Below are 14,138 nucleotides of genomic sequence, written 5' to 3'. Positions count from 1 at the left end.
CAGCCCCTCCAAGCACTGTGCCCTCTAACATTACAACATTCTCTGCCAGTCTCAGCAGCAACATCATCTTCACTTGCTAGATGATCTCTGCCACAGAGCTGTCACACAGGGGTCCGGGGTCTGCCCTGCCCTGAAACTCTTCTGTCACACAGCCCCTCAGGGAGCAGGCACCAGCACACTCAAGGTTCTGCATCACTTGCAGCTCTGCTGTCATGTGGGAGCAGGCACTGGCACATATCCAGCTCCTGGTCTTCAGGCAGCACAGCTGGCAGCAGCACAGCTGGCAGCAGCTCATCTGCCCTTGGGTTATGGGGGGGACCCCACTGCCAACCTTCAGCTGTTGAAGGTACATCAGGTTTGTTCCCCAGCCCTTCTGCCAGCAGCAGCACTGGGCAGGGCAATGGATACTGGTGCATGGCTGGCAGCGTGGATGGTGGCCTTCCCACATGGAGCACCCAGAAGCAGAAGCATGCTGAGCCGTGTGGATAAAGTAGTCTTGGGTGCAGAGCTCTCAGCATATACAGTGGCACTTATCCTGCCTCTGCTCCCACAGGTCTGCACCACTCCTGGCTGCATTCTCCCAGGGCAGTGACCCTGTCACATCCTCACTGACCCACTGCCACATCCCCAGGATCACCATCCACCACACAGCATATGCGGGGCTCCCTGGGGGTGATGTGGGCATGCAGCCAGCCAAGCACAGACTCCAAGCAGACCTCCTTATTCCATGAAGTGGAGCAAGGAGAGATTTAAAAATCCCCCCAGAGAGCCCAAGGCTTCAGCTCCAGGCCTGGCTCTGGGAGGGCACAGGTGGCTGCCCTGTGCATTGGTGCAGGGCAGGTGAGGGAGTGATCTCACCGACCTGCAGCAATCACAGTGCACTGTTGTGTGTTCTGTGCTGACAAAGGCAGGCATATCGCCCAGTAGATGGGATGAACCTGCACCAGGGGGCAGAGGCCTGGGTGGGTGCACAGGTCCTGGGGGCTCCCTCAGCCAGGGGACAAGTACAGCAAAGAGAGGAGGGGCAAGAATCCTTTGGGTTCCCTTTGGGGATGCTAAACATAATGTTAAATACCAGTGATGGAATTTTATTGTGCAAGCACATGTCTGGAACTGGTCTGGACACCTTCCTGACTCAGGTATGGGACAATGCAGACAAGGGTAGGGATGTGACTATAGTGCCAGGCAGGGAGAATTCAATCTCCTTTGAGGCATGGCCTTTCCTCTGGGCACAGGAGCACAGTATGGGGCCAGCATTACCCTGCTGTTCTGGCAGCACAGACCCACTGGCAGTGCAGGGTTGCACAGGCTGCAGTGGGCAGAGGAGGGTTGTGGGATCCCTCTCTTCATCCTGAAGCTTTTTTGGTTTCATGCCTCCTCTCCTGGGAACTTCTGACACTCACAGACCTGTGTCCAGCCTACTGTCCACACACCCAACACTTTGTGACTGCTCCCAAAATCACAAATTGGCTTGACCTGGTTGGCCTCACTCCCAGAGGAAGCCAGGGAGGGGGGGACCTGTCACCCCAGGTGGGTGTTTGGGCCAGGCAACCACACCTGGCTGACCAAAGCAGCAGGATGAGCTCAGGGAGGAGGAGAAGAAGGAGGAATAAAAAGGGGAGGAGGAGAAGAAGGATAGTTCTTAGCTTCAGCGCACTGTGCTGTTCACCCATGGCACGCACATATGAAGCCTGATGCTGCCACTCCTCTGTATGCTGACAACAGGGCAGCTCCCACAGAGTACCATGCTATTATCAACAGTGACATCATTATTATCAACAGCTCTCAGACCCACTTCCCAGGGCCCCCCATGGCAGAGTACCCACATGGTGCCCAGCTCCTCTGGGCAGGAGAGAAGCTCCTCCAGCTGCCTGGGGCTGCAAGAGAAGTTGGGCTCTCCCTTGACTCCTCCTCTCACTCCTGAGGATTGCAGCCTTGGGTGTGATGATGCGCCAAGATCCTCCTGGACAGTAGGTCCCTGGGCACTATGCAGCTTGTTTAGTTCAGAGGCTGGCATGAAGAGAGGCCAGACCTGGGGTGGATGTAGTGCTGTGCCCTTTGAGAGATGGCAGAACCTGGGCATGGGTGCACTCCAGAGCTGGGGCAGGACAAGGGATGGGTTAAGTGCTGCCCTTGGGTGTGGATGGAGGCTGGGCAGCACAGAGTGGCCAGGGTGATGCACTGGAAGGTGTCCTGGGACACGCAGCACAGCCGGAGGGCACCATTATGGCAGCTTTGCTGCAGCCAGACCAGGCACAGGGACCACCTGCCTGCACGGAACCAGTGCCACTTGCTTAGGACAGGGCACTCATGCACAAACCCATCCCCATTTCTCAGGCATGATTCACATCCTGCTGGGAGCTAGGGCAAGATCAGGTGTGATGGATCTCTTACATCCTGCTGCTGGCAGGGGCACTGGGCAGCCTCCTACCTGCCCAGGGGTGCTGCTTCATCTGGGATAGGAAGGAGCCATGTGACAAGGAAAGTCGCACTTTTGGGGGGGTACATGGCCCAAGGAGGATCAGTGCTGCCACATACATTGAGGGCTCCAGTTGCCCCACTTGACTGGCCTGTATGGGGACCAGGATGCGGAAAGCACACACTGCTTCCCTATGAGCTAGAACCAATTTGCCCCAGGTGCGGATCTCGAGGGCTGGATCTCTGTTGTGCCTCTTTACCTGCACAGAGGAAGAGAATGGGTAGATCTGTCCAGATGTCCGCAGTGTTATAAATGACTGTGGGAGGTTGACTTTTGTAGTCCCCCATGACAAGAGTCTCTTCTTGTTAATGATTCGTTAAAGCAGTTAATGGCTAAGAGGTTCCAAGTTATTGCTAAGTCTGGTAAATGGTTAAGGGGCATTTTGTTATTTGGGGATACTGTTAAATTTGTTTGTGTGTGAGGCTGATTAGCTTTAGGTTTGTTTCTTGTATTAGTACTAGGCCTGGAGTTGATTGACAGGAGGGGAAGGGAGAACTTTCTAGAAGAAGGGGGTCAACGGTGATTAGTGTAAGGGGATAACCCGAGGACCCAGATTGGACCAGGACTTCACCAATCACTCGACGTTCCTACCTTGTCTATTTGAATGAACCAATCACCTGGACAAATGAGCCAACAAACACCAGTCAAGTCGTCTCCAAGACTCTTGGAAGGGGGGTGGTGCTTCCAGGAGGGGCATAAAAGGTGACTCCCCCAGCAATCTGGGTCTCTGCTATTCGGTAGTGGTGAGGGGCCTAGTGTGGGTTGAGTTCTCCTCCCTGGGAATAAGCTAGCCAGCTGTTAGGAACCTTAATTGCTCCATTGTTAGTTTTTGTAAATAAACCTGCTTAGCAGGAAATTGGCTACAGTCATTTCTTTCATGCAGACTCTGGTCTGTTGCTCATGTTGGTACAGGAGCAATGCTGGTGAGTATCCAGGAGCTCAGCCTGCTCAGGGCATGCACCTGTGCTCCTGGTGGAGCCTCTCCAGAGGGTAGATCCACACAAAAAATGCTGGGTTAGCACCCTTCTTGCCCCTGCCCACCCTGGTCCAGCTCAGCTCCTGCTGTGGGGGCTGCAGCAATGGGGCACTGAGCTCCTGCACCACCACAGCCTTGGCTAGCAGGAGTTAAAGCCCAGATAAGTTAATCCATTTCCCTCCACTGACCTTTGGCCCCTGTCCCATGCAGAATCCCCCAAGGACCCTGTGAAGCGAGCACAGTCTGTCCCATTTCCTGCCCTGCCACAGAAGTCAGTGGGTTTATCCTGTAGCATGACATCTGCCACAGGAGCCTGAGTCTGCTTCTGCTGCAGTGCCACGGATGCAGCCTGCTCCTACCTGGGCACCTCTTGGCCATGACTCCACCTTGCCTGTGCACCAGGAAAGAAGGGAGAAGGAAACACTTTCAGTACCCAGCAGTGCAGGAGCCCAGGGCACTGCACAGCACCCCGCAGTGCAGGATGCAGCCACAAGCAGAAGCAGGGCACCATGGCTGCCAGGAGCAGAGGGAGCCTGCAGGCAGAGGCTGCCGTGGAGCTAGCATCTACTCAGGACATGACTCCCCAGGCTGTAGCCTGCTCCCTGGCAGTGGGCCTGGGGGATTAGAGTGCTTGAAAACTGTCAGGGCCTTGGTGTCAGCATCTCCAGCGACCACAAGGCTGCCAGCCTGCGAAGAAGAGTGGGAACCTCCCTTCCCTACTGTATGGCATTTCCAGATGGATCTGTGCATGGCAACACCTGTACCCAGGCTGAGCGCATGGTCCCTGTCCTGCTGCACAGCTGCTGCTGCCAGGGCCTGCAGAGGCACTCTGTGGCATCTGAACTTCCCACAGAGCTGTGCCCCTGCTTAGATGGCACTGGTAGACTGTAGAGTTTCCCCTCCAGCCTGTCCAGACCTCCAAATATCTCTTGTCTGATTCTCCTTCCTCCAAGGGGCTGTATCCCTCCCACCATGCTGACCCACAGGGCTCTCATCCTGCTTTTATCTGCACTTTGAGCAGTGGTGAGAAACAGGGTCCCAGGGGGACCACAGCTCCTGGCCACATCAGAAGCCCCACCTGGAGCTGGAGAGAAATATCTTTTTGATGTCAGAATGGAGGGAGGCTCCAGCTCAGCTGCAGCTCTGGGAGCTCACATGAAGCCCTGGCTGTCACACTGAGGGAGGCTGCTTCATTATTTCGACAGACAGGACATTCCTGAGATGTGACCGGACAGCATTCCTCCCTCCTGCCTTTCCAGTTTCTTTGTTACACTGAATGAACACAACTCTTTTTTCCCCTTTTTGAGACACCTCAGAAGCCCACAAATCACAACATTGAGATCTGCTGTGGTCAAGAAAGGAAGGATTTGGAAAAAGAAGAGGGGTTCAGGAAAGATGCCACTCCTGGTCACTTACCCCTAAAACCCAGGCTCCAGACATCTCCAAATACTGCTCAGCCTGGAGAAGAGAAGGCTCTGGGGAGACCTCATTGCAGCCTTCCAGTACTTAGTGGGGCAGATAGTGATAGGATAAGAGGGAATGGTTTTAAACTGACAGAGGAGAGATTTAGATGAAATGTTAGGAAGAAATTCTTCCTTGTGAGGATGGTAAATTCTTCCCTGTGATGTTGCCCAGGGAAGCTGTGGCTGCCCCATTTCTGGAAGTGTTTTGGGCCAGGTTGAACAGGTCTTGGAACAACCTGGGATAGTGGAATGGCAGGGCAATGAAATGAGCTTTGAGGTCCTTTCCAGCCTGAACTATTCTGTGAGACATGCCAACCCTTTCAGGGTTTTCCCAGAAGAGCAGCCACATGCATATCCAAGAATCCTGCCTGTCAGTTAGGAGTTAGGGATTTTGACCAACAGGATACTGGGAGACAATCAAGGAATCGTTTTCCAGATTGTCCCAAAAAATGGCTTTATTCACAAGCTGTATGTCAACAGCAAGATGACTCTTCTTGCAGGGATGGGTTTGGGGAAGGTCCCCCAAATCACTGGGACTAGAGACCAAAGTGGCACTACTGTACCACAAGCAAGGCCAAACACACCTGGGTAGAGATTGCCAAATCCCCTGGACTGCCCAGGTCCTCTCTGCAGCCCTGTGCCAAGGCAAACAGACCACTTGTCCTGGAACTGCAACACTGCCTGCATGGAGGGAGACACAGCCCCAAATGCAGGGTTCAGCATGGCCCACACTCACAGGCTGGCTGCAGGCAGCCCTGGCTATGGGCAGCCTGGGCTACAGGCACAATTTCTCCTCCAGGGCTGAGGAGCTGGGGACAAATCTGCCTTAGTACTCAGAGGTTGCTCTCTTGTGGTCAATGGCAGCATGGAAAGCACATCACAGGCACCAGTGCCACATGACTCCAAGAAACCTGGAAGCTGTAATGTTATGGAGAACCTGTACATGACCAGACCTAGTATTTGCTAATGAGCCATATCACATGCTGACAAAAGACGCTTGGGTGTGCTGCTCTCAATGGCTCATGTCCTGCCAACTGGTGGAGGGCCTGGCTGTGTGTCACACCTCTAGGCTTCCTGCTGCCTGTGGTCGGTGATGGCTGCCCCATGCTCCAGGTCTACCATGTCCTTATGGATCAAGAGGATGAGCTTTCATCTGCTGCTCTCTGGTGACAGCTGTTTGCCTCTGCACCTGTCTCAGGCTGGGCCCCTTCTGTCTCATTTACCATGTGAACTATTTCAAGACCAGACTCTTTTCTGAACATATTTTCTCCTTATAGTCACTTGATTCTCCCCTGGGACAGCCACAAGGAATTAAGAAGACTTGGAAAAATATTCCTGAGTACACTCTTCAGGGCTGCTCCTCCCCAGGACCATCCTTCCCCTTGCCCGCAGCTCCATGCTGCGTCCTCTTGTACTACCCGAGTCTTGTGGGCTCACCATGAGGAGATATTTCTTGGCAGTGCTGCAAAATGTGCGTGTGCAAAATGTCAGATGTTTTTGTAGCTGTAATAAATCTCACTAGTTACTGTTCTTTTCCATTATTTTTATAGCTGTTCATAGACTTTTCTCTGATGCATAGCTGGCTGCACTACCAACATCCTTTTTCTGTTCCCTTCTTGCTTTGCACAAGCTCAGATATGAAAGCTGTAGACTGGAGACCATCTGTGTAGGGAGCAATACTCTCATGCCAGGGCATTGCTTCTTCTTGTCTTCTTATCTAGACAGCTTATGTAAGAAAGAAACGAACAGCCACCTGGTTGGGAGTCTTCCCTGCCCAGCTGTGACTCTGCCAACTCTTGCACTGGACTCCTAATCCCTGCTGCTATGCCTAATACACTGCAGGCAGGCTGAGCTGTTGCATTAAAATGCCCTGTCCACACACAATGAGATTCACAGAGCTTTTCACAGAATCACAGAATAGTCTGAGATGGAAGAGACCCAGAAGGATCAACAAGTCCAACTCTTAAGTGAATGGCCCATAGGGGGATCAAACCTGCAGCCTGGGTGTTACTAGCACCATGCTCTGACCAACTGAGATTGCTAGTACTCCATTCAGCATTTCACATGTGGTCTCAAATTAACTTTGGAGATGGAAGATTAATTTATCCACTGCAAAGCCAGTATGAACAAATCCTTATCCTGCAGCAAAAGCTCCCACCAGCATCTCATGATGCTCTGCTGTCTCCCTGCGATGTGCTTTCCTACCCTTCCCTTTTCTGGAGGTCATTCTCTTAAGTCCCAACTTCAGTCCCTGACTAGGGTCAACTGCAGCTCTATCATGTATGGAGGTCACAAACCAGCACTTTGCTCCTTTTGACTCATTTACAGCTGACAGGTGCATCCCAATCCAGCTACTGCCTTCCATGATATTCCAACAGCTGCCTCCCAATCCAGCTATTTCCTTCTATGACATTCCTTCTCCTCCTCAGTGGTATGATGGCACACAGAGAAATCTTAAAATAACCTTTCACAAAAATTCTGCCATTCCTTGCAAGTTGTGCCTGCATTTGGACGTCCCTTATACTCTGTTCGGTTCCTCAAGAAGCTGCTCTGCCTGCCACCCAAACCGTGCCCGATTCCTGTCCCCACTCCAGCAGCTGTGATGCAAGACACAAAAGCCAGCTGTCACAAAGCAAAGCTTCTCCTAATCACCTCACAGCATTTATGTTTTGTTCTTAACAGCCACGCACCTTTAACACCCTGCATATCAGCAGGTGGTTGTTACAAGGCTCCTTCTATTCTCCCAGCACCTGTTAAGATGTTTCCTGGCCCCAGGTACACATGGCAAAGTGAACCAGCAGAATAATGAAGGATATCATCAACATGCATGGAGACCATAAAATGGATCAAAGTCTCCATCTGATGTCACAAAAATTCCTCACAATTCTTAAGATGCTCCTACAGTGGACTTCTCAAACCACCCCATGGAAACACAGCAGGTATTGCAGACTGGTCACTGAGAAAACACCACAGAACACACACTATAACTGCCAAACTTCCTGCTGAAAGCAAAAAGAGCAGACAGCTTGTCCCACCAACTACCCTGTGTGACAGACACCACTACTCCAGGTTCCCTTGACAACCACATCCTATGCCTAGCGTTGTGGCTCAGCCTCAGTGGCAGCAGGAGCCTCCAGCTGGTCCAAAACTCATCAGCTACAGCTCAACACCAGGCTGGGGTGGTGGGCTCCCAGCTGAACGTGCTTCCCTGTGCTGGGCAGAACTTGCACCAACATGCTGCATGCTGTTACTTGTACCCTTGAATCCTTTGGCCTCCAGTCCCCTCATCTTTCTCCTTGTTTCAGGGAAGCACTAGCTCAAGAGACACCCAGTTCCTATCAGTTACTGGCATCCCAAAAGAAAGTTGGGCTTCACCTGTCTGCATACCTGGAAGTTGGTGCCTGCTTGTTCCAACAGCTACAGCCCAGCAGCCTGACCTCAGCTCTGCCGTGAACTTGGGAGAGGGGAGAGCATGGCCAACCACTTGTGTGCTCTGATGGCAGTCCTGCCAAGGTGCAGTCTCACACTCCTCTCTGCCTGGTACATTTCGAGACCACAAATCCAGCAGACACCCGTGAACACCACAGAGCCCTGGGTGCAGGACAGGATGTTTCTCCACAGCAGGGACCATGCAGTGTGCCTAAAACCCCTTCAGCACTATGAAACTGGGCAATACCTTTGCCATCCAGAGGGATGGCAAACCCCTCAACAAGCAAAGGCTTTGGAGAACCTCAGGGAGGAGCTGGCAGGGACAAGTTCCAGTTGTGGCACTTGACCCACACTGCCTGCTCTTCACCATGCTGTGAGCTCTGGGGGTCCAATGAATTCTGAGATCCCGTGGCTTTTCTTTCAAGGGCTCCCCATTCCTGGCAAGTGCCCCCTTCCCTGCACAGCTGATGCTTAGCACAATTGTCCCATCCTCTTCCCATGTGTGTTTTCATACTCCTCATTCTCAGTGGAAAGTCTGTCAGATGGAAAGCTTCTCCCAGGATTAACTAAAGACAAATTCTTTTCTCCCCCTTGCTATGACAGTGGCTGGATTAAGACCTCAGCTACATGTAAAAAGAGGGCAGAATGGAGGGAAGCCCTCATCATGGCCAGAGCCTGAGCCACATAATCAGCAAAGAAGTAAATCTCTGTGAGGTGGCGGAAGAAAGTACTGTCTTAGAGCAAAATATTTAGATTCTGTGGAATATTGGCCAATTACAGTATTTTTCTTCAAATAGAACATTTATAAGAACACTGAAATAAGTATCTGAGAACACTGTATACCAGAGCCTTGAGTAATTCCTGATGCAAAAGTGTTCCCTCATTTTTCAGGCAGCTTCCCCATTTAGTGTTTGGAGTTGGGATGACTTCTGGTGGCAGTGAGTTGCACTGACAGCATGTCCCTGCTGCCTGGAAATGGTAAAAGCCCTCCTGGCAAGGGTCACCTCCCAGTTTGAACCAAATGGTTGGGTGTGCTGGAGAGTGAGATGTGCTGTTTTGACTTAAAAGATCCTGCTAGCAGCAGCTTGGGGAAAGGCCTGCAGGCAGCTCTTCCTGGGAAGTGGGAGGGCAGCTTATGACCTTCCTCTGTCTTTCAGTCCTGTGTGGAGGACTGCAGAGGGATGTGGACAAGAATGAGGTTCCTTAAATGGCCTTTTCTGAGATTCTGATAAACTCAGCTGCTAATTTAAGTCACACTCACTGCTGCCATGTCAGGGGACTTGTTCAGTGATGCTGGCAGTCACATCCCACTGCCATGGCTTCAGAAGCAAGGCAAACCCACCCACACAGCCCTAGCAGATTTGGTGTCATGCTCCTGAGCTGATGACCACCCTGGCCCCGAACAGCCCCAACCACATGCTTTGCCTTCTATTTTGCCCCCATTTCCCCCTGCAATATGAACAACCTAACCCAGTTCTTTCTCAGGCTCAATTTTTTCCTGATTTTGCACCCCTCTGCAGTGATTGTAGCCTTGGTGAGTGATCCTAGTCAGGCAGCACTGCTGACACTCTCACCCCTTTGTCTGGCTGTTTCTTGCTTTTTGCCCAGCCCCTGGACAGGGCTGGCCCCTCTTTGGCCTGGCCGTCACCCCTCCATTCAACCTCAGCCCATAGCCAGACACCTCCTTGCAATTTTGCCATTAATGCTGGTATTTTCCTACATTTCAGCAACTGCCACCTGATGCAACACCAAAACTTACTTTCAACACAAGCTGGAGTCTCTCTTCATTGGCTTTCACATACCCATTATCCCATATGCCAGTAGGAAACAAGCCAGCACCACACTCCTTGTGAGCCTATGGATACTCTGCTCTTCCTTATGTTAGGTGGGGCAGGGTTAGAGAAAGAGTTTGGGAGAGGCACACAGTCAAAACCATTTTTACAGAACAAAGTCCTTTGTCTTTTAAAAATACTATGCAGATTATGTATTATGCCAATCACCGATGCAGGACAAAGATGCGGGGCTCAGGATGTATTGAACAAGCATGATGACATCTTCACACATCCTCCAAATGGATGGGATTACAGGATTGATGAGGACTGGTCAAACCATCATGAGATGATCCAACTACGCTGATAAAACATTTCCTGAGTTTGTTTCTCTTAAATAAAGTAACTAGATTTGGATGGAAAATCTGAGTGACAAGAAATAACTTCAGGGTGAAGTTGCTGAAAAAATGACGCTACCTCACAGATTCTTCTTTTTTGGCCTCCCAAGAACTTCCCAGCTTCCTGATAGTTCCAGCTCAGTCTAGGGACAGTCTCTGAAGCTGTATGCTGACAGAATGCTGACAGCTTTTTGCTACAGTACTTTTGCTCCTCACACCATCTCTTGACTGCCAGACTGACCAGCTTCCTGCAAACCATGACATTCCAGGGAAGATATTATACATCTGTGAAGTTCCCCTCATTCTCTCCCACCAAGGCAGTCAGGCCTTCATGTTGATATCAGCTTCTTATAAGGCAGAAGGGCAGCCCAGGGTTCTGGCGCACCTTGCACTTGTCTAGGGCTAAAGCTAGCGGAGATTAATGCCTTCAGGAGATGACAAAAGACGTTTGACCCGTGGTGGCATTCCCAGCACATGCTAGGGGAGCAGTTATCTAGTCACCACTGAGAGATGCTTTGATGGGAATGACTGGCACAGCCCCGCTCTCTCCGTAGCACTCCCCAAGTGTGTTCCGTGCCAGATGTGGTGATATAGCTGTTCATCTCTTCATTGGTAGCACAGCTCCATCTACTTGGATGCTGCCTCCATGAGGCAGCGAAGAGATTTCCATAAGCTTTTCACTACAAGAGTATGTTTTTGGTTGCTTTCAAGTTGCCAGACTGAAATTACCTGAACCGCCCATGTCAGGCATACATTCATCAGGCTGGGTAAAACAGACACTTTGAATTGGACCAAACTCACAAGTAACACCATCCACGTATTTCAAATAATGAGACAGGGAAAACTATTTATTCATGAAAAGAATTGTACTAGTTAGTCACCTTGTTAAGAAGCCTGCACACCTTACGTTGGTTGAAGCCACTAAAAACATCATAGTTACAGTTCAGAGCAGAAAGCCTCTGGGCATGGGTCCTTTTCAGCATCCATGTGGAAAACCATCCAACCTAGACCAAACTATCAATTTCTGACAATGAGTTCATGCCATCCATAACTCTTTCAAGTTAGTGAGGAAAATTCTTGTAAGATACTACCATCGCTCCTTTTCTACCATCTTCTCGTAGGCTCTTCTGCCTGTCTTTCCTGGCAAGGGACTGAGCGTTTTCTGCGGTAGGCCTGAGGTGGTGACATAATGCTGTAACAGCTGTGACATTTTTTTCATGTTGTTAGTTCATTAATCAAACCCGGGCTCAGGACAGCGGGAGCCTGAGTGGCAGTGGAGGATCCTCCCTGTTCACCATTCCGCTTACAATTCAAAGATGTCTCCCTGCTCTCACCTAATCTTACCCTTTCCACTCTTCTGCAAACTCATTTACAAAGTAATTTCTGACAACCAGTGTCTCACTGAGAATGGTACCTAGACTGAAATAAGGAATTTAAATCCATGATGTGACTTTCCCTGAAAACAAAGCATCAAGAGGCTGACACTTGGCACTACAGAAAACGTCTCTGAACCATTATGCTAGTACCTTCCACACGTTCAGGCATCTTTGAACATCTTGCTCTGCATGTCTTGTAAGGACTGACACACAGACTCTTCATAAAACTACTGTTCCAGAAAGAACCACAGGATTTAGGCCTCCCAACACAAGAGAAAAGACACTTCCGTGAAGAGAGGTCCAACTTCACGACACTTGCATTTAGTCAGCAAATTGCTCTGCTACTTGATGCAAATGATAGAGAGGCTGGGCAGACATGGCTATGAACACAAGAAACAGGGCTGCCCCAGGTCATACAGGGAATAACTCCTTACTAGGAGAAGCCAGGAGGAAAACACTTCCTTCTAAATTCTTGACTTCAGGGTTGTGTTCTTGCATTGTATTGAATCGACATGGAGATGCAACTCACACCCAAGAAAAGGTGGAATGCTTTGATGCTTTTTGACACAGCCCTTCTCTGTGAGTGAGACTGGCATGCTCTGTCTAAAGGAGAACACCCCACATTGTTTGGAGGCAGCAGCGTATTTCATGGCAGAAGTTCTCATTGTGTACAGGGAGACAATGAGAACTCATCACACAGCAGAGGCAGCATATCGCATGACACAAAAGAATGAACCAAAAAGCTGTGAGGCAACATGATTTCAAGCCCATTAAAAGAAGCTGCTTTGAAATTCTTTCTACAAACTCAGGGCAATGGAAAAGAGATCCATGCCAGTTTGGTTACTGGGGCTTGCAACTGCACCCAACCTTCTTAGGAGAAGTACCAAGGTGAACACTCAGTAGAACAGCACTGATCTAGAACTTCAGCAGCTTCTGTCATGACATAGAGGACCTTGCATCCAAAGGCAATGCTATTTTTTCCTTCCATAAAAATGAAGGATAAAGGAAAGACCAGTAAACCCCTGAGGATTACTGGTCATGTCTCAGATTTATTTTTCACTGCCTGCTTATTTCACTCTGACACTGAAAACCTCGTTTCTACAATGCAAAGGTTTACATTTCTTCATGTACATAGACACAGAATAAAACTACAAACAGTTAACTTGGGAGACCTCACAGGCATGTGGAAAAGACACTTTGCTGCACTCATGACACTTGTCTGGAGCAGAATCTAATACTTACCACTATGATGACTCATGCATTAAGTACTGGCTTGGAAGTCTAGCTTCTTAAAAAATAGCAGAGAAAAAGAAAAATTGTTGACTCAAGACCCACACAGGTGTAGAAGAGGTTACCTTCAACTTGCAGAACAATGGCCACATAAATAAACTCTTCAGTGACCTCAGGCTATGGCCTAGATTCCAGTGGAAAGAGGCTTAACAAAATGCTACACCAGAGTAAGGACCCAGCAAGCACCACACGGGACCACATGAGAACTCACACCACAGCCTAGAAACATAGATTTTGAAGTGTGGAATCAAAAGACTAGTTTTACAAGGGCATGTGGGGATTATTTCAGAGTAAGAAACTCAGCCTTAAAGATGAGCAGTACAGTTTGCCCCAAGCTCCACACATATAGGCTGGACAAACCACCAACCCACAGGTCATTTATCAGGAACGTTATGTGCACCAGAGCAAACTGCTTCCTTCCACTGCTGCACTGGAGACTTCAAAAATGAGGGCGTACTGCCTGTGACACCTGAGCAGCCAGACTTGTTTTGCCTGTTACTGTAAGATGCAGAGACCCTGGGACTGAACAGAAACTCAGGGAAATGGTGCTGGTAGCAGCAGAAAAAAAAAGGGAGGTTGCCTGTCATAACCACTATAACTGAAAGATCTAGAACTATTTAAACAAAGTTTGGGGAGAGAGTTTCCAAGAAAAAACAGCTGCCCCAGAAGAGGATAAATGTGAATTTCCAGTGGGAAGACTTTCATCTCTAAAGTACTGAGAAAATCAGCAGTTTGCAGCAGTGGTACACAGGCCAAACAAGCCTAATATGTCTCCATCCATGGATGGAGAGGTTCTCATCAAAGCATAGCTCTGCTGTGGCCAAGGCAGAGCGTGATGTAATCCAAATGCTGCTTTGCAAAAGGTGAATTCATTTCATTACACCTTGGGCCAATGTCTGGCAGCTCAGAGAGCCAGTAAACGAATGTGTAAATCTTTCAAGACTTGGGCAAGAGAGAC

Source organism: Coloeus monedula (genome assembly GCF_965178545.1).
Source record: "Coloeus monedula genome assembly, chromosome: 18".
Taxonomy (NCBI): Eukaryota; Metazoa; Chordata; class Aves; order Passeriformes; family Corvidae; genus Coloeus; species Coloeus monedula.
The sequence above is the reverse complement of the archived record's forward strand: the minus strand, read 5'-3'. Positions refer to the sequence as shown.